We start from the raw sequence: 18,525 nt of genomic DNA on the forward strand, positions 1-18,525 counted from the left end.
GGGGGGGGGGGGGCCTTGATGCTGAGGTCCTGGGGAATTGCATAGTCATTCATCACATTAATGAGTCATGTCACTTTATTTACCAAAAAAAGAAAGACTTTTTTTTCCTTGGATGCTCCACACTATCATGATGCTGCATTATGTTAATGTTAGCTGCAGTTAAGCAAAAGAGGAACCGCCGATTGCAGCTTTGTTGGAATTCTCACGCCAAAGGTTGACATTTGGCTGTATTGTGGTGGATGCAGGCATGGCATCAGCTCCAGTTATTAGCAGTTGGGCAAGCTTTAGGCCAGAGGCAGAACATCCATCACACCTGCAGCATTAGTCTGTGGCTGCAGCTGAGCCAGATTCAGGTCATGGTTGGGCAAGGCCATTTTGGAAAACTCAATAATGTAAAAGTCTTGGGGTTTTGTTTGGCTTCTAAACAAAAAACTTTGGCTGTATGAGTTGTTTTGTTGCTATCACAGTGATGTTTTCACTATTCCATTCAGGTAAATTAAACACTTTTTCATGTCACAAGCACCATTCTCTTGCATTCCTAGTGGTGAATGTTATGTACTCAAGGATTGTACTTTAAGCCTGCTCTACATATAGCTCATAATGGCAGTTACAAGTAGAAGTTATGGCGTTGAATCCTGTTCCTGCCTGTGACGATATTCTGTTTAAACACAAAGTCATATCCAGCAGTTCTTCAAACTCAGTCCCACCTCCTGCTCAAATCAAGTTGATGTACCATAATCACTACTATGTCCCCACACCTTTGCTTCATGATAGCTCTGATGCAGATAGGGAGATTTAAATAGAAGTGTGAGGAAACTGTATTTATCTTTGCCTTGGAAATTCAAAACTGCGATATTACCATGTCAGGGGTGAGCGGATTTAAAACACGATTGGCTGATACATTTCAGGACAGGGTGAAATAGATGAATCTCAGGTTATTTACCCTTCTTAATTGGAAATGTCTGTCACAGGGCAGCAAGCCGAGTCCTCTCCCAAACCATTATCAGTCTGCCTCGATCATTTGCAGGTATTTTATACAGAGTGATGTGGTGCGTGTCAGCTATTTCATTTTTTTTCTGTTGGATTTTCATAGGCTTGAAAATACAAACGCTGAGGAGTTAAAATGCTTGCAAAAGGTTAGCTTGTTAATCACATCACTACACGTACTGTTGCACAGATTCACGAAAATGACATAAAGATTAATCGACTTTAAGCTAAACTCTTGAATTTGACAACTCCCGTCGTTTTTTGTTTGATTTATCCGTCACCAGTGGAGCTTCAGATTTGCTTTTGTGACTGGCTAACCAGCAAAAATCTCTTAACAGGGGTCGGAGCTTTGTTTCCAAAAGACTTAACGATGTTTCTTTTAGCGAGCCCTTGGGTTTTTAATCATAATTGCTCCCCAGCGTCCTGTCGATAGTTTCTACCTGCTCTGAGCTCTCATTCCTGGTCGTCCTTCCTCACTGCCTGTCTGAGTGACACTGCAGCGTCAGGATGAGCTCTGCTGAAGGATATCTCTAGATCCAAAAGGAGGACACCACTGGGACATTGTGACAGTGGGGAACTACTGGAGCTCAAAACTGTCAGTGCCCAGCGAGTAGCTCATGTACCATTGACTATTTGTTCAAACAGCCACTAAAATGAGATCCAAATGCATATCCAGGAAAAATGACAAACATTATACTATTTACAAGAACTATTGGCACAACATTCTTGGACTACACTTCATTCTCAACCAACAAACATGTCAAATATCTCATCTCTTATTCATACAGCATCATGAATCTTGACAGTCTGACAGTCTGCTAAATACAAATAATAACTCAGCAGCCAAGTTTCTCGAGTCTGCATTGACATAGCAAAAAAGGGAGTTGACAAAACACTATTTTAAGCTCTGGTATTACAACCAATACAGTACTTATACCCATGCACACATGGATCTCCTTAGGCTGCACATTGGCTGCCTGTCCACAGTGTTTCTCAGCAGCAAATACAGGCCCATTTGTAACCATCTGCCAGTGTAGGTGACGAGGGCAAGTCATGTGCCAAGGGGCTATTGGAGGATATGTCCAACTGCCACTATCTCTTCTGCTTTGCTCTCTATGGAAGTTTCAGTCTCTTTTGAAGGCCGGCAGTGATGAAAGACAGTGATGTTACACGCTTACATAAAGTCACAGCAGGAGTACCACTTGTGAGCTAACGTTTTGAGCTGTTGTGTTGACAACACAGTGTGTGGGAAAGGTCTCCTCTACTTAGAGTGACTGCATGTTACCGCTAGTTTTTCCAGGAGAAAGTGTTTAGCTACCCTAGAGGTAAGGAGGAAATATCTCATGAAGTTTTCCACATATATGAATCCTAATGACTCCCTTGTCTTTTTCTCTTAAACCACAAAAAAAAATTGACAATCATATTTGTTGGTATACAATATTGGTAAACGGCACGTTTTCCAGACGATGAATCCTATTAGTTTTGATTATCCTCTTAAGTTTTCCTCTAGTGTCGCCTTGACATTCAAATGTATTTTGTTATGTTTCAAACGTTGTTAACTAGATTGTCTTGAGCTCTGCTGCACACATTCATGTTGCTCATCATCTTCAGATCTAAATAGAATGTCCAATACTTATTTTATGACCAACTACCTGCAGATCCACTGTTGTTTATATCATTAGTATCATTGCGATACAGGCATTTAGCTATGCCTGACTGTTATTGTCAAAGGTGAGAGGAAAATGAACTTGCAGATATACAAACAGACTGTTGTAGACAAACATTGGTGTGCCAGCCCTCTGTGTAAACTGCTGATGAAACAAGTGATTCCACTTTGATGGTCATTTGAACATAGACATTCTTAGACAAGGATATCTCAATAGGGTTGAATCTGTCCATTCACATCTCCCGGAGGACTTCCCCCTTCCAGAAACTTCCTAACAAAGTTGGTGAACGTTGGAGCAATGTGTCATGCTTCTGACGGTTTGATTGTTTCTGTGTTTTCAAATGCAGAGTAGCAGAGAGAAAAAGAGAGCTTCATGTGTTGCTCAAGGTCCTTTTAGATACTCCCCATCCCACATCTCCCTGCACAATTAATTTTATCTTTGGGGTATTATCAAGAGGGAGCCTGGCAAAGCAGCATGACAGCAAAACGGCCCAGAACCCCGAGGCCCAGGGTGGGAATTAATCTGTTTGACAAGATCTCTCACAAACGATTTGTCTGGCTTTCCTCCAGTTGAATGTTGCCACTACCCTGCGTTTCTGAGGGGCTGAAGAAGAAGCATGTTTCAAACGTAAAACAGACTGAATCGACTCAGACGTTGAAGTGAGCAGTGACGGGGTGTTTTGATGTGTTGGAAACAAGGAAAACACGCAGCCTTGACAGGTGTGAGGTCAACCTGAGTGAGTGTTTTTACTACACTTGCTGCCATATTTATACATTACTTTCACGGTCAGCTGACATTACTTTCTCCTCAAAGCAAATGTTAGATCCCAAAGACAGTTAGCCTTGATCTTCTCACGCTTTCGGAACTATTAAAATCATCCAGACGTTTGATGCATTATCTGGGATGCAGAAAATTAATCAAAGTAATGATTGAATAATTATCTCAAGTGCAATTAATTAAACATGCCAATGAACTCATTTTGAACAGCTGTCCTAGCTTCACCACTTAATCACTTGTGAGAATTACCAAACACAAATGGAGGACGCCGAGTGCATGCAATAATCTCTGCAAAGTGCATTGTTTACAAACAGTAATTAATATCACACCGTGTATTAGCGAGCTAAGTGACTGCAGTTCACTTCTGTAATTGTACCACAGAGAGTTGGGTTGGCTCCCGCCTCAGACACCTCTTCTCAAGACAGGAGACAGATTATAAAACCAAATCCTCCACACAGATTTACTGTGGTGATTCTGATTCTAGTATTTTGTGGGTACCTTATTGCCCAAAACACATCATCATCATCTATGATTTAACCTACCGCAAGTCCCGGACACCATTAACCTGATAGTTCATGCTCAACCAAATCCCACATACTGTAAAATTGATTTATTTTATGGTTCTGCCTGAGAATGTGAAATAGTTCCCACTATATCGGTTGGCACAGACCTGCCTAAAAGTGTAAGTGGGCTCTCGTAGTGTCTTTCGATGGGATAGTTGTCACCACGCCAATATGGGACTGTGCCTTTCTGCGATGAGGTAATTTCGGCAGCACGTATACAGCTTTCATGGTCTGTAGAGCCTGACAGTCACAGCGGGCTGAAGGAAATGCTCCTGACATGTGAGGGATCTATCAAGAGTCAAGATTGACAACGAGACTGGACAAAAACCACAACTTTCTAGATGTCCGTTATGAGTTATGATTTACATATTATAATAATACTTCAGATCTGTGGCTTATTTCAGCTCAAAGGACTACTGTATTGTGACACACACCCACATTATTATAATACCAGTAATTACATGCACTTATTATAGCTTACATAAAAGGTTGCTATTGTCCCAAGAATATAAAACCATTGAAGGATTCTGAATATGAAAAAAGGGTAATTAGCATATTCATTATGATTTTAATATCTTTCACAGTACTGTACATTCAGTGAGGACTCTACCATCACAGCAGCAGTGAGATACTACAGTAATTAAAATAAGCTTAGTGCACACTGTGTGCCTCGCTGCTTCTTTCCCTTCTGAACCTTAACATTCACATGTATGACAACTCAGAAAATGAAGGCAAGGTGAGAGATAATGAAACACAGCGGTAGTGGTCCGTCAGTACGTCACACAAAGGTTACAGTTTAATTAGCATATAGTTGTGTATTTTCTCTGTTTATATAGTGTCCCCGAATTACAAAGGACAAAATCACTACACAGCGTGGCGTACAAAATCATCTACATGTAATGGCTAATATTGCAACACTTAAATCATGGAAGTGCATTAAAAGATATTTGTATTAAAAAGTAGAAATGAAAGTTGTTTTTATTCCATCATGACATTTCTTATAATGTTCTCTTGCAAAAGCGTTTTGATTGAAGAATAAACATTTGAGGAGCCTGGACACTAGACATTAATCTGCATTTCAAGCCACAGTTCATTGATGTCCCCAACTTTATCAATTGTATGGAAAAGCAATTAAGTCAAATTCTGTTGGAATCAGTGCAAAAGAAAATGTGCAATAAAGGGATGCGATTGGGCCTTAATCATGTTTTTGTTGTTGCAGCAAATTGCAAAAGCCGTTTACGTCCTTATCTTCTTTGTTGCTTTTTTTCTGTCAGTTTTTGCATTTGTCTATTTATGTCATGCTAGTATAATACTCTAGCAGATTTTGACTGGGCTAAAAATGTATTTTACTTTAATTTAGCTGCTTGTCACAAGTAAAACATCCAGTCACTTTGATCATTTTATTGTTTGTCCAAGCAGAGTGCTTTGTTGCAATCGATTTCCCTCCAGTATAATTGGTGTCATGCCTGGTTTGGCTAAATAAGCTATTACACCAGAAGGTATTCTGGCAAAGTAAAAGGGCACTGCTGACACTCTGCTAACGAAAATACTGAGCAATTCAACTGACTAAAACAGGTTACAGGGCATTATGCTGTACAAAGCTTTTAAAGAGGCCATACTATGCTAATGTTTAGGTTCATATTAGCATTGTGTGCCTCTACTGTGACGTAGGGGCAAAGGGGAGGACTGTGTGGGATTGAAACTCTCTCTGGAGGGAACTTTTTTGCAGACCATTTACTTGCACAGAAATCGATATAAAAAGGAAATTGAAAAACAACAAAAAGCATGATAGGGACTTTTTAAAGCACGTTGTAGTCGTATCAATTGGAAATAATAACACTGAGTCGGTTGTATATTTACGCATTTTCTTGATTGTCATTTCATGTGTGCTTTATATAAAATGTGCACAATGTTATTTTTTCCTATTGATCTTATTGTGTTCACAGCTTAACGTGCAGATCATGAAAGGCAATACAATACCCTTTGCTGTTACCAAATTATGCAGAATATAATTTCTCGCTTTTTACTTGTATTTTTCTAGCAGTCTATTAATTTAATTACGAACAATCACTTGAGCTCTGATCATTCTGTAAAACATGGGTTCGCTGACAGCTGTCTCGAGGAGCTTCATGTATTTTTGTTAACAGAAAAGTACAAGGTTGAAAGGTTAATATCTGGCAGTGAATACAATCTCTCTGCTATTGTAGCAGTGCCCCCCCCCCCTTCCACAATTGTGCGAGTGCACATTCACACACACACACACACACACACACACACACACACACACACACACACACACACACACACACACACACACACACACACACACACACACACTCATGTACTCTCTCTCCTGCCTTCAGTGTACATGTTACAGCAGAGCCATCCATCCAAAGCAGCAGAGCATGAAATTAGGTTAAGACGTAAGGCTGTGAATGACACAGGTGCGGATACAAATGAGAACATCCGAATGAAGAAGTACAGATCCAAGACGGCTGATACTGGAGTCGTTATAGGCATTCCAAATTATATTTCAGTGCTTCCTCCTTCATTTTATTTAGCCCTCTTTCCCTGTTGTGTATTACTGGTCAGGACAGGGCATTAGCATACACGCTGGGAAGCTGTGCGTAAGGATATTACGAGCTCTGTCATATTCCAAATCTCATTTCCCGTAGAAAACTTTGAAGGCGCTGAAGCTTGTCTGCCCTCCTTTGCTCCCTTGTATATTCAGAACATTCCCTTTCTTTCTCTTTCCTTTGTTGAACACATTCACATATTCAATTCTACAGTCTTGTTCTTTTTAATAATCTCCCTCCACGTATGGCTGATATTTAACACATGTCAAGCACAATGGCAATAATTGTATCTTAATATTAATGCACTAACCGTGTCTCCGTGTCTACTTTCATAGTGGTATCTTCTAAATCAGAGATTCAATGATGATGTTATTTGCCTTATACACGGCATATTTTAAATTAACTATATTCCAATTAGGATTGTTTGTGTAAGTTAAGTCAAATGTAGGATTTTTCAATATGCCGATATGAAAAAACGCTATTCAATGTATCACCTGCTGTAAAAATGAGCACACGTGACATTTAAAACGTAATTTCAAATGTAATGAATGTTTTCATACCTCAGAAGAGAGTTCAGAACATTTGAGAGATTAATCATATGAAGTGCCTTGAAAATTAGGGTCTCATTTGTTTAATATTTTTGCTTCAGTGTGGTTGAAAAATATGTGCAGGGATTACAGAAATATACTGCCATTGTTTTGCACACTGTTTTTTCAATGTCCCATCCATGAGAGGTAGCAGCAAGTAGAGTTGACATAAAATAAGAGTGGTGCATTAAGAAAGAAGTCAGGACCAATTTATGATTACATAAATGCAAGTCAATAAAGGTGGGTTTTTGGCGGTGATTTAAAGTGGTAGTAGTATTTTGGAAAGCCTACACTCAAAGAGCATTGATGGCAAACACCCAATAAATCTAGACTTTGATGCAGCCGGCCATCAAACTGTTTATTCTGTGTATACTTGAGAAGTGAAGCTCTTCTCTTGTTGTCCAATCTTTTTTATTTGCACTCATATAATACAAGAAAAAGCATCCAACACAACTAACAGTAACGTGCTGTTAAACCATCACATGTTTCATCATGGTGCTGTGCAAGGGACAAAAGCTTTTGAAAGCAACCACATCCAGAGCTGGTAATGTGAGAGCACAGTATTGACTATTGCTTTTACTATAATAGTTATTGACCTGTGCATCAGCGAGGATCTGCTGATGTCTGCAGTCCTTCAAATCCTACCGAGTTTAGACATGAAAAGTTTCTACTCTAATCACCGTAGGTCTGCATTGATACTAAAGACTGCTGAGCACTTGAAAGGGAAAGAAATATGTGCAATGGTGAATGTGATATCAGCTGAATCTGATCGTGATTGATCGGTCCTTCGGGGCCATGTGGGGTGCATGAAACAGAGAGTCAAGAACGAATTTGCCGACTAATGATCCTTTCTGTTTTTGAATTATGTTTAACCTGGGTATTCAAGATAGCATGACAGCAAGAATGAAGGGGTGGCGCTGTGAGGGGAATTGAAATGCCAATCAAGGAATACAAAGCCTACAGCAGCAGTTTAACTATTCACACATACACTCTATGTTCATATGCAGTATAAACAAGGAAATATACTTCTATTCAGAATCTTAAGTAGCAAATTAGCTAATTTAATGTGTCATCAGTGCTTGCCTGCACGCACACACACACATATATATATATATATATATTTATATATAATACTGGAGCACTTCTGGGATGCCAGAGGGTCAAGTGGTTGTCAATGCTTGCAGTGAAAAGTCCTGACGCTAGCTAATATTTCCTGATGTGTTCTTTGTATTTGCATACTGGGTGCTGCCTCAGCCTGCTCCCATTGTCAGAGCTTTCTATTTGAATGTCAACACTGTTATTACAGCAGGTGATGCAACAGCAGGTGTCTCTCAGCCTGCCTGTATGTCTGTCTGTCTGTCCTCCTGTGTCTTCGTGCCTCTCTCAGCCTCTGCTGCCTCCCTCCCCTCCGTTTTGTTTAACACCTATCATTATGTGTCTGCCAAATGGATTTCACTATTTCTCCCTTTGCAGGCCTCTCTATTTTTCTAAACTGACATTCTCCACACTCACTCTGACTGTAATGGGTGAAATGGAGAAAGCTCTGTGTTGCTGTCTTGCCTCTCCTTTCCTTTTGTTTACAGCCCAAGCCTTGACAGTGTTGCTTGAGAGTAGCTTGGAGAAAATGGACACTCTGACATTTCACACCCTGAAATGTGGCAGTGCATTGCATTAGTAGTAAACACTGTTCATTACTGCCTTGACAGCTGATGACAAAGATGCAGCCCTCCTCCACCTGCCTCTGCACACAAACAGGACTCTCTAACTTACAAAAGTTTGGAGCAATCAAAGCTGAGAGGCTTGGCGCTTTTGTATTTTTATTTTCTTCTGTCTCCTTGTTCTTAAGCTCAAGCATGTAATCAAGTGCGCTTTATTGCTGTCATGTCTGCATATCTGACTTTTATTTTCAGCTCGGGTTGCATCAACGTTGAGGTTTGAATACAGAAAGATAAATATGACGGATTACCTTTTAGAATAAAAGAAAAATATTGTTTACAAATTTAGATTGTAACCATAATTTTGCAATAGGGGAGTTATCTGAATAATGATTGAGTTAAGTTATGTTCCACATTTGTCACTAACAGTGATGGACTACTAATTGACAGAGTATTTATTGTACCTTAGTTGAGTCAACATTGACAAGCTGCCATACTAAAATGCTCTGCATGTAAAAAAACATAATAGTAAAAAAAATATACTAAAAAGATCCATTTTGCATAATGAGTACTTTGAGTACTGCTTTTGTACTTAGTGAACATTATGATCCTGATACTTTGGTACTTACCTTTTTAAAGTAAAAATGTAAATCAGGACTTTCACTTGTAAAGAATTATCTTAAATTCTGCTTTTTTAGGTGCCCCCTTCCCTATAGTGTGTGATAAGGTTTGTGTGCATGTAAATGGTCTGTAAGTTCCCTCCAGAAGGAGTTTCTCTCCCATCCCCTTCCAAAACTGATCATTAAATATATATACTCTATAATATTAAGTCAGCATCATGACGTATAGGTTTCCTGTCAAAGCATTCTAAATGTCAGGAAGAGTCATTCATTTTAGGCATATGTCAGTGAGGTTTATATTTGAATTGTGTAATGTTTCATAAGCTTGTAAAGTTAAATAGTTAAACTATTGAATTTCCTATTGTTAGAGTATGTGTTATAAAGGTTAAGACTCCAGCTGTAAATATGACAAGTCTGTATAAGACCTCTTCTTATAATATATACTGAATTAAATGTAGCTTCAGGTCAAGTGCTTCTTTACCTCCTTATTCAAATGGGATCCATAATTCATTGCTCCTTCATTAAGGCTTTGCATTTCTGCAGTGTGTTTAGTACTCCATTTTGAGTCTGCATAGGTCTAATGAATCTGAAGAGGTCTCGATTGCTCAGTAACGATCTCTCATTTAGGATTTCCAAAGGGAGGGAGGTGATTTCATTTTCTTATACATGTTCTTCTTCTCCTGCACTCAGGTGCACAGCTGTTTGATATGCTTGCAGGAACACTATCAGCACCAAAACATCAGCATATGATCCCAAATAATGGCATTTCTATAGGAGTTTTAGTGATATTGGTTTATTGATTCTTTACGTTGTCAATGTGAGATTACATTTAGAGAGTGTAGAAAATATGACCTAATCAGGACTTGTCAGATTGTGAGGATAAGACCCAATGTTGTTCTGGACTTATACTTTATGATGCAGCTCCTTACACTTTAGTTAAAGGTGGGGTAAGTAAGTTTGAGAAACCGGCTCGAAATACACTTTTTGTTATATTCCATGGAATGCTCTTAACATCCTGATAGCAATGAATATCTTAAGTGCTTTGACAAAAAATACATTAAAAAATGTATCTGTGGAAGGCGTGGTACTGTAAAAAGCATGACCAATCATCTGAGCCGGCCCGGCTGACTGGATGGCCTACCTGCCTGTCAGCCTTCCATCTGTGCACAAACTTAGGGGCTCTGTAAGGAAGTGGCAGATTTCTTCCGGCTGTGTATTTTCAAATTCTATCGCACTCGAGCTGGTTTCTCCAAAATTACCTACCCCACCTTTAAAGATCATTTTAGGATCATTATTTGGTTATCCGGTTGGAGACTCTCATAAATAGAGTACCCAATAGAAAACAAAAGGATTTGGGTTATGATGTATCGGAAGCAGTTAAGACCTTGGTTAGATTTTGAATTGAAAAATGATCTAAAAGTAATTTGAAGAATAGAAATAGTAGTAAGTAGTAACTAAGATTGCAGAATATACACAACACCAATGTGCATGCTTTATAATAAGCCCTGTTATGACTGTGTGTGTATTTATGGCTTTTATATTGGAAATGTCAAAACAATGTATATGACTCATATTCTCAGTGATTACATTTTTTTTACATATCTGGATAATGCATATTGAGATAATATCAAATAATAATAGGTCTTCTGAAACTTCACATGTAATATTTATTTTCAGGAATAACACCAGAGATCCTATAGAACAGGGGTGTCAAACTCAAGGCCCGGGGGCCAAATCCGGCCCGCGACTTCATGTTATGTGGCCCGCAAGAGCTTGCAAAGAATATAATACGTTTATAATACGGTTACATGCACCTTTACAGAAGCAGGTTGCCCATAAACTACATGTCCCACAATGCATCTCGTTTTGTGACATGCCACTGAAGAGACTTGCAATTATTTGCCCTGGACTTCTGCTTTCAAACGTAGTTAGTTATTACCTATCCGATAATAATCCAATTCAGAGGCAATAATGTAATATAATACATTATTTTATATATATATTTATATAGTTACAACCGGCCCTTTGAGTGCAACCATAATGCTAATGTGGCCCGCAATGAAATTGAGTTTGACAACCATGTATCATACTTTGACACATGTTAGGAGTGTGCATATGATAAATAAATATGTCATTATATACTTTTGCTAATTATACCCTGATATACCAGCATCATGTTCATCGAAATGCAGTTATTGAATGTAGAAAAATCATATTTCAAAGAGCTATTCACTTAAACCAGACATCTGTGTGGTTATTGTGATGAAAATTAGCTAGATTATGCATATTCCATGATTCGTTAGAACTATGCCTAAATGCGTACAGTGCGGACTTCATCAATGGACGCATATGGAATTCATTTGGCATACTAGCTTTTAAATATTCCTACTATTTCATATCTGCAAATAGTTTCCGTTCAGTGGATGAACTTCTCATTATGCCGGTGGGCTGGGATATGAATTCTAGGCTCTCATATAGAAGAAATGACTGAGTCTGCAGTCATATACAAGTATATAGATATTTTTGGTAATATTTGCAACAATGGCAATGGTACACCCGGTTTTGTCCTGCAACAAGTGCTATCGCATGAGCGGGAGCAAGATAATTATGTACATAAGTTATATTGATACTGACTAAGACACTCCTTTCTACAGCACCAAATATAGGAGCATCACTCTTCGCTCCCACACAACTCAGTGTCCAACAAAAGTGCTCTTGCTTCTCAACACAATACCACACACTATCTCACACACACACACACACACACACACACACACACACACACACACACACACACACACACACACACACACACACACACACACACACACACTGGTTCTCCCCTCTTTTTCTTCCTGGCTATCACTCAGTGGCAGTGTGCAGGGAAAGGGAGTGCATTGATCTGCCAAAGTGAGCAGCCATTTCACAGGGCGAGTGTGTGTGCCGCTCCTGTCCCTGAATGGGAATTGCTCATTTCACCTGGCCGCCTTTCCTTCAGCAGACTGGTGGGGAGCCCCGTCAGAGAGGGAAGTGGGGGGGGTGGGGGGGAGTCAGGGCCCTGGTCAGGGCTTGGCAGGCGGCAGATAAGAGCTCCTCATGCTGCTTCTGCATTCACTCCCTCTCTGTCTTTCACACAGCTTCCTCCACACATGTGAGGCACTAATAATAACGTTGGCGTTGTAGTGAGTCAGCCTTCTTTCCTCAGGCAAGGATAAAAGTAAAACATGGAGGCTTTATTGAGTCTGAAATCACTAACTGTGGAATTCCCAGAGCAGGGATTTAGCTCGGCCGGTTTTCACTGCCAGGACGCCATGTGTCCACAAGATCTAATAATGTGTCCGGAGCAGGTGCTGATGGAGCGATACACAAGCAAGGGAACTATTTATGACTTTCACATGTATGTATAGGGAATACAAATATAGGAGATCAAAAGAGATGCAGCTGAATAACTTATATATAACAATATGGACAATGCATTTTTTAGGTCCATCAGGTGACATGTTCTAGTATTCATTGTTGCCAATATTCACTTCTAAACCGACTATTTATATTTTAAGCTTGTTTCTTTTGCGTTTATGTTTTAGTAATAAGAAAATGAAGTAGTTGTTTAATTTTGTATTTACGTGGAGGTTTTGTTTGGAGTAGATGTACAAGGGGACTGATTTAAGATAAGGAAACAAAATGCATCTAATGCTTTAAGTTATAGTTACATTAACAACATTTACTTACTATTTATGTCTGTATACTGTACATTGGTCGTTAAGTTGCTGCAGTTTGCACAGTTGAGGTTTCTTTCATCAGTTCAAGTTAGCCAAGGAAGTTGAATGGAAGTTAGGGTCATATTTGAAAATTTCAGTTTGACTTCAGTTTGAAAAGATGTATAATATTGTTGGAATTTGAATTGATCAATCCTAATAATAAAGTGCAACTATAAGTTTAAATATGATAGCTTCAGGATTTCAATTTGTATGACATCATGTTGTTAGAAATGTTTGCTGCTACCACACTATATCAACTCAATCAGTCTCAAACTGAACTTGCATATAGGTGAGCCCTTCAGCCGTCCAGTATCTCACATCTCTGCAGTGACCCCCCCCCCCTCCCCCTTTCCATCCTTCATGTGTCCAAAACGTATTTCCCCACTTCATCCTTCACATGTTCTCAAATTTATTTCCCTCTATCTCCCTTCCCTGGTCAGCCCATTCCCCCCATCTCTCTATCTCCCCGCTGCTCTCCTTGCTCAGTGACAGTCTCATCACACTCTATCAATCAGGCTTGTGAGGCCGGGCAGTGCAGCATCCACACTCCTCGTCTGGGCCCATCAGTGCCAGTCAGTCTGCCACACTCTCTCTGTCACTTTAAAAAGGTTTAGGTTGCCAGATATAGTCAGTCCCCCCCCACCCCCCCCCCTACAATCTTCTTTCAGGAGATGGAGGGATGGAGCTGCAGTCGAGATTTAGCTTAGCGCTTGATTTGATATCGCTTGACATATCCTCTGTCCTGTGCTGACACTCAATATATCAAATTAAAACAAAGATGGATATTTGGACACATGGCCAGCTGGAGCCCCTGGGCTTATACATTTGCAAAACATGAAGACACACAGCATGGGATCGCCCCTTCAAGTTTAGCATTTCAGCAAATGGGGAGTGATGCAAAACAGAGGTCAGAACATTCTTGTCCTACGCTTATCAAATATTCTTTCAGTGTCTTACCTGCCGCAGGCCTCATCCTGTGGGTGATGTCTCAGGAAAGAGAACTGCAGGAAGGAGAAAGATAGAAAAAAACAAGGCAGGGATGAATCAGACCCTCTATTTGGAAGGAATATTGTACATTTATTACAAACAGCAATAATTACTTAATGGAAATAAAACACCAATGAAGTTTACTGTTCAGTATTTCTCCTAAACCTGTTCAATAATTAGATATTTAGCTACAAAACAAGTTAGGACTTACAGGATACTGGTTTGGCAAACAATTGAAAGGACAGAGAATAGCATGTGCAGCAGAGAATGAGTTCACCACAGTTATCGATTGGCTTTGTGAATTATAATGAAAACAAGTGTAATTACATTTTATTTTAAGCAGCAGCAAATTGGGCTTGTGAGTAATTGTGGAGGCGAAAGAGAGCAGGAAAAAAGACGCTTGCATTTAATGTGCGGGGAAGATTTTCATGGGCTAAATGCATTAGCAGATGCTTCTGTGCCCATACAAGCCTGTGGTCTAATACTCTAGTAAATGATTAGCTACTCATGTAACCAACAGGGTGAAATGTGCTTTGGGTGGAAGCAACACAAATGAATTAAGGAGAAACGTTTTTTAGCAACAGTGTGTGAGCTTTAATTTGCCTTTGGCTTTCGAATGAGATGATGATTATGAATGTCATGATGGCTAGCCCAGTAGCCTCCAAAAGCGTCTCCTTTGTGCTAATTTACGCTCAATTTTCTGCGTGAATTTGGTTTGTTAAATGGAAGCAAACTGGATATGTGGTTTCATTAAAAGGTTTTTATGGATATTAGTAGACATTTATTTCGAGTTCTAGGGTCCAAACATGTTAATGTAAAGGATAAACAATTACCCAGGTGAGGTTATGGCCGCTTCCTCACCCCTTCATTAACAGCGTTGTGTTTTTGCTAAGTTCCTTGTTATCTGGTTTCCCTCCATACACCCTGTCCATGCTAATGAATCCACAAATTAAATTGTAGAACAGAGGAATATTAGGACGCCTGCCGTTTTGATGTGGCGAGGAATACTCAATTATGCTGGATTTGGCCCCGGTAATTATTACATTATAGCTAAGATAAGTGTTCAATGGCAACACAAGCTTTGATGGAATCCATTCTGAAACAAAGGCGATGGGTGAGCAAAGACGAAAATGCCAGAACAGAGGAGCGAAGGGTAAAAAAATAAATAAAAAAAAGGCAAGTGAGAAAGTGACAAGAAAGCTATCGCACGGGAGCTCCTGTCTACAGGAGCCATATTTCATTACACAGCACCAAAGCTTAGGAGGCAATCAAGCATATTTAGCCATCCTCGTCTCGCCCCCCCCCCCAAAGCAATTATTACTCCCCAGTTTTTTACTGTGCTTTGCCATGGGGAAAATGAACCGCAGTACTTATCAGCTCAATGCATACACAAGTGACTGGGGTGGAGGACATGTAGGTGTGTGTGTGAGAAAGCAAGGGCATGCGCGGATGCTTTGTTTATGTTTTGGGGAGGGGGGGCGGCGAGCTGACCACTAGTGAGCAATAGGTTACCTTTTTCAATCCCATTAGCTCGCTAACATCAGCACATTTAGGGGCAGCAGGCGGAGCGAGAGGAGATACAGAGATAACCATAAACATGTCACTAAAAATGCATTGTTATTTGCATTCATATTGGAAAGAGCCAAATTGATGCGGGGTCAAACAGCGAAGGTGAGGGTTTATGACCTGTGCATAGCTCTGCTGTCAGCAGCTCTGATCTATGGGGGGGCCAGCCTTGTCGGGCTTTACGCCTGATTATATTATCATGGCTGACGATCAATGCCAGTGAATGATCGCTCATCTCTAGAGGGGAGTGCACTGAATGAAGCACAATGCAAACAGGACATCCTTTAGTAAGAATGAACATGCATTGGGTTAACCCTGCCAGTGCAACACTTTCAAATTACTTTCTTTTATTCAGTCTCTGTGTTTTTTTTAAATATTATCTCGTAGTAATAGAGTGAAGTGGCAGAGATGTGTGATGAAAAAACAAACACACTTCACTATTCTGTGGGTTTGGAGCAGCTAATGTGCACTCATTTGGGTGGCACAGCCGCCAAACGCAGAATTAGTCCCATCTGGGACTTGTGTTTCGGTGGAAGTGCTTCTCCATTTGTGAGACTCTTCAGTTCTGGGCATCCTCCCCTAGCCCATAACTCAGCGTGCCTCTATCACTCCCATGTGACTGGCTGTCATAATCATCAGCATTATGCTACCTCAATGGGCCTGATTTACAAGTCTGGACATGGCATCAACGCTGCGCCAGCGGGTAAACATCAGGCTGCTCCTTCTTCTGCATTACATGTGCAGGACATACCCCTATTCATTACTAAAAAGTAAATATGTTTTTCAAGACTGCAAAGGAAACCCTGAAAGATCTCTCTGATTCCCTTCACATTTTTACATTAAGAGTTTTAATTAGCATTATGTATAAAAGAAGTACTTTTCACAAACTGTTTAATCAGAGAGAGAGTTGCAGAATGTCTCGTACAGCGAAACAAAAACAAAAATTATGTAAAATGTTGGTAGTGTTTTTAAATCCGCCACAGGCAATCCTCTGTTTTTCCATCATAATTTACTGGTGGGAATATATAATTATAATAATATATATAGTTCTGAGAAATAAAGTGTCTTTTTTAATATAATGAATGAAATATGTTCCCTTTCCCCTTCATACCTCAAATATAATAATAACAACATTATAAAATAATGTGCAACATGCATGGAGCATGAATAATTTTGAAATTAAAATACATATTCAGTGTCCAATAGAATATAGACAGTCTCACCTTGCTTTAGATATTGAAGTGTCTTTCATGCTGTAATGATATGTCTCTGGACTTTGATCATACTTTTTTCACCATGAGGCAGCTCCTGGCCCTTCCCTTAACCCTCTCACTCTTCCCATAATATTATATTAGCCCGTATTCATCCACACACTGCGCCTGCTAAGTGATAGGCCACATAAATCAATTTTTATATACACACACACAATAACTGTTATATGCGGCTTCCAAACCGCCTGCTGATAGCTGCCATTTCTTATCACTCCGCTTGAATATAGCAGCGTTATGAAGGCACTTTCGCCCGCTGTCTAAATGGAAGAGACTGAGAGAGAGGGAATGCATTTGTGTTCAAATCACTTAAGCTGCCTACAAAGCTCTTTGTAAAGATGCATGCTTATGAAAACTCACTGAAAAGAGAAAAGGGAATCTTGATGATAGAGAATCACCTTTTATTCCTGGTGGATTTTTCTCATTATGTTGTGCAGACACTCTGACTCCTGGTTTCATACAGTATGCATTTTTTATTTACAATAAACTCATGCTGGTAAATATAATCAGGAAGCCAGTGCAGCTTCAGGATAGGTGCTAATATCCGTGAATAAACATCCAGATTCTTCCAGCGATGCCTCCGTCACAGAGCTCATGAATATGCTCTGTCCCTCCCACTTTCTTTATATATCTGCCTCCCAAGAAGTGGTGAGTAATTCTGCCATCTGCGGTATTAATTTGAACCGCCTGATACATAAGCTAATCAGGCATGTTTATTTTTCCTCTTGTTGAGTTGTGGGCTTTAGAATCTGCGAGGAAATGTGTGTCCTGTAGATAATGAGCTGAGTTGAAATAAGCTCCCATAGCTGTGGAGTGAAATCACTGGAAACACATCTCTGGTGCTCATAAGGCGAGGGAGAAGTAGATGTTTTTTTTACTCCAAATGGCATCACCTAAATGTGTGTGATGGCAGGGAGGGCCCGTCGTGTGATGTCGTGAGAGTGTTTGATAGACAACAGCTCTGCAGGAGGAACAGGAAGTGAGACTACAGAGCCAAGAGACACTTTCTCTCTCTCTCTCACTCTCCTGCTCCCAACTGCTCCCAGTGCCAGGGACATGGGCCGCTGCACAGACAGATGGCGAGGAGGTGTGTGTGTGTGTGTGTGTGTGTGTGTGTGTGTGTGTGTGTGTGTGTGTGTGTGTGTGTGTGTGTGTGTGTGTGTGTGTGTGTGTGTGTGTGTGTGTGTGTGTGTGTGTGATGCAGTGTGTGTGTGATGCAGTGTGTGTGTGTGATGCAGTGTGTGTGTGTACGTGTGTGGTGGGTGGTGACGCCATTCAGCTTTGTGCAAGTATGAAAGATGTAAGGAGATACAATGAAGAAGGGGTAAACACTGCAGGTGGGTGTATGTGTTTAAGTGTGTGTGCGTCAGTGGTGACTTTCTAATGCAGCCATCAATCAAAGTGCTCTTTTTTTGTTTACCCTACATGCAAATAGATTGTGTACTTCATTAGAGGTGTGTGTGTGTGTGTGTGTGTGTGTGTGTGTGTGTGTGTGTGTGTGTGTGTGTGTGTTT

At 40.1% G+C, this 18,525-nt stretch overlaps 1 protein-coding gene across 22 annotated transcripts in view; it reads right to left on the reverse strand.

Annotated features, from left to right (window-relative positions):
* The window catches only part of LOC104962705 (protein tyrosine phosphatase receptor type D), a 201,740-nt gene that overhangs the window by 179,871 nt on the left and 3,344 nt on the right, over positions 1 to 18,525 (reverse strand). For all 22 annotated transcript variants that reach the window (XM_010791191.1, XM_010791186.1, XM_010791184.1 and 19 more), the window contains exon 2: positions 14,148 to 14,191. The gene's annotated coding sequence lies outside the window, so the exon portion shown is untranslated. The remainder of the gene's footprint in view (positions 1 to 14,147; positions 14,192 to 18,525) is intronic.

The sequence above is a fragment of the Notothenia coriiceps genome, unplaced genomic scaffold (assembly GCF_000735185.1).
Source record: "Notothenia coriiceps isolate Sejong01 unplaced genomic scaffold, NC01 NC01_scaffold00035262, whole genome shotgun sequence".
Lineage (NCBI taxonomy): Eukaryota > Metazoa > Chordata > Actinopteri > Perciformes > Nototheniidae > Notothenia > Notothenia coriiceps.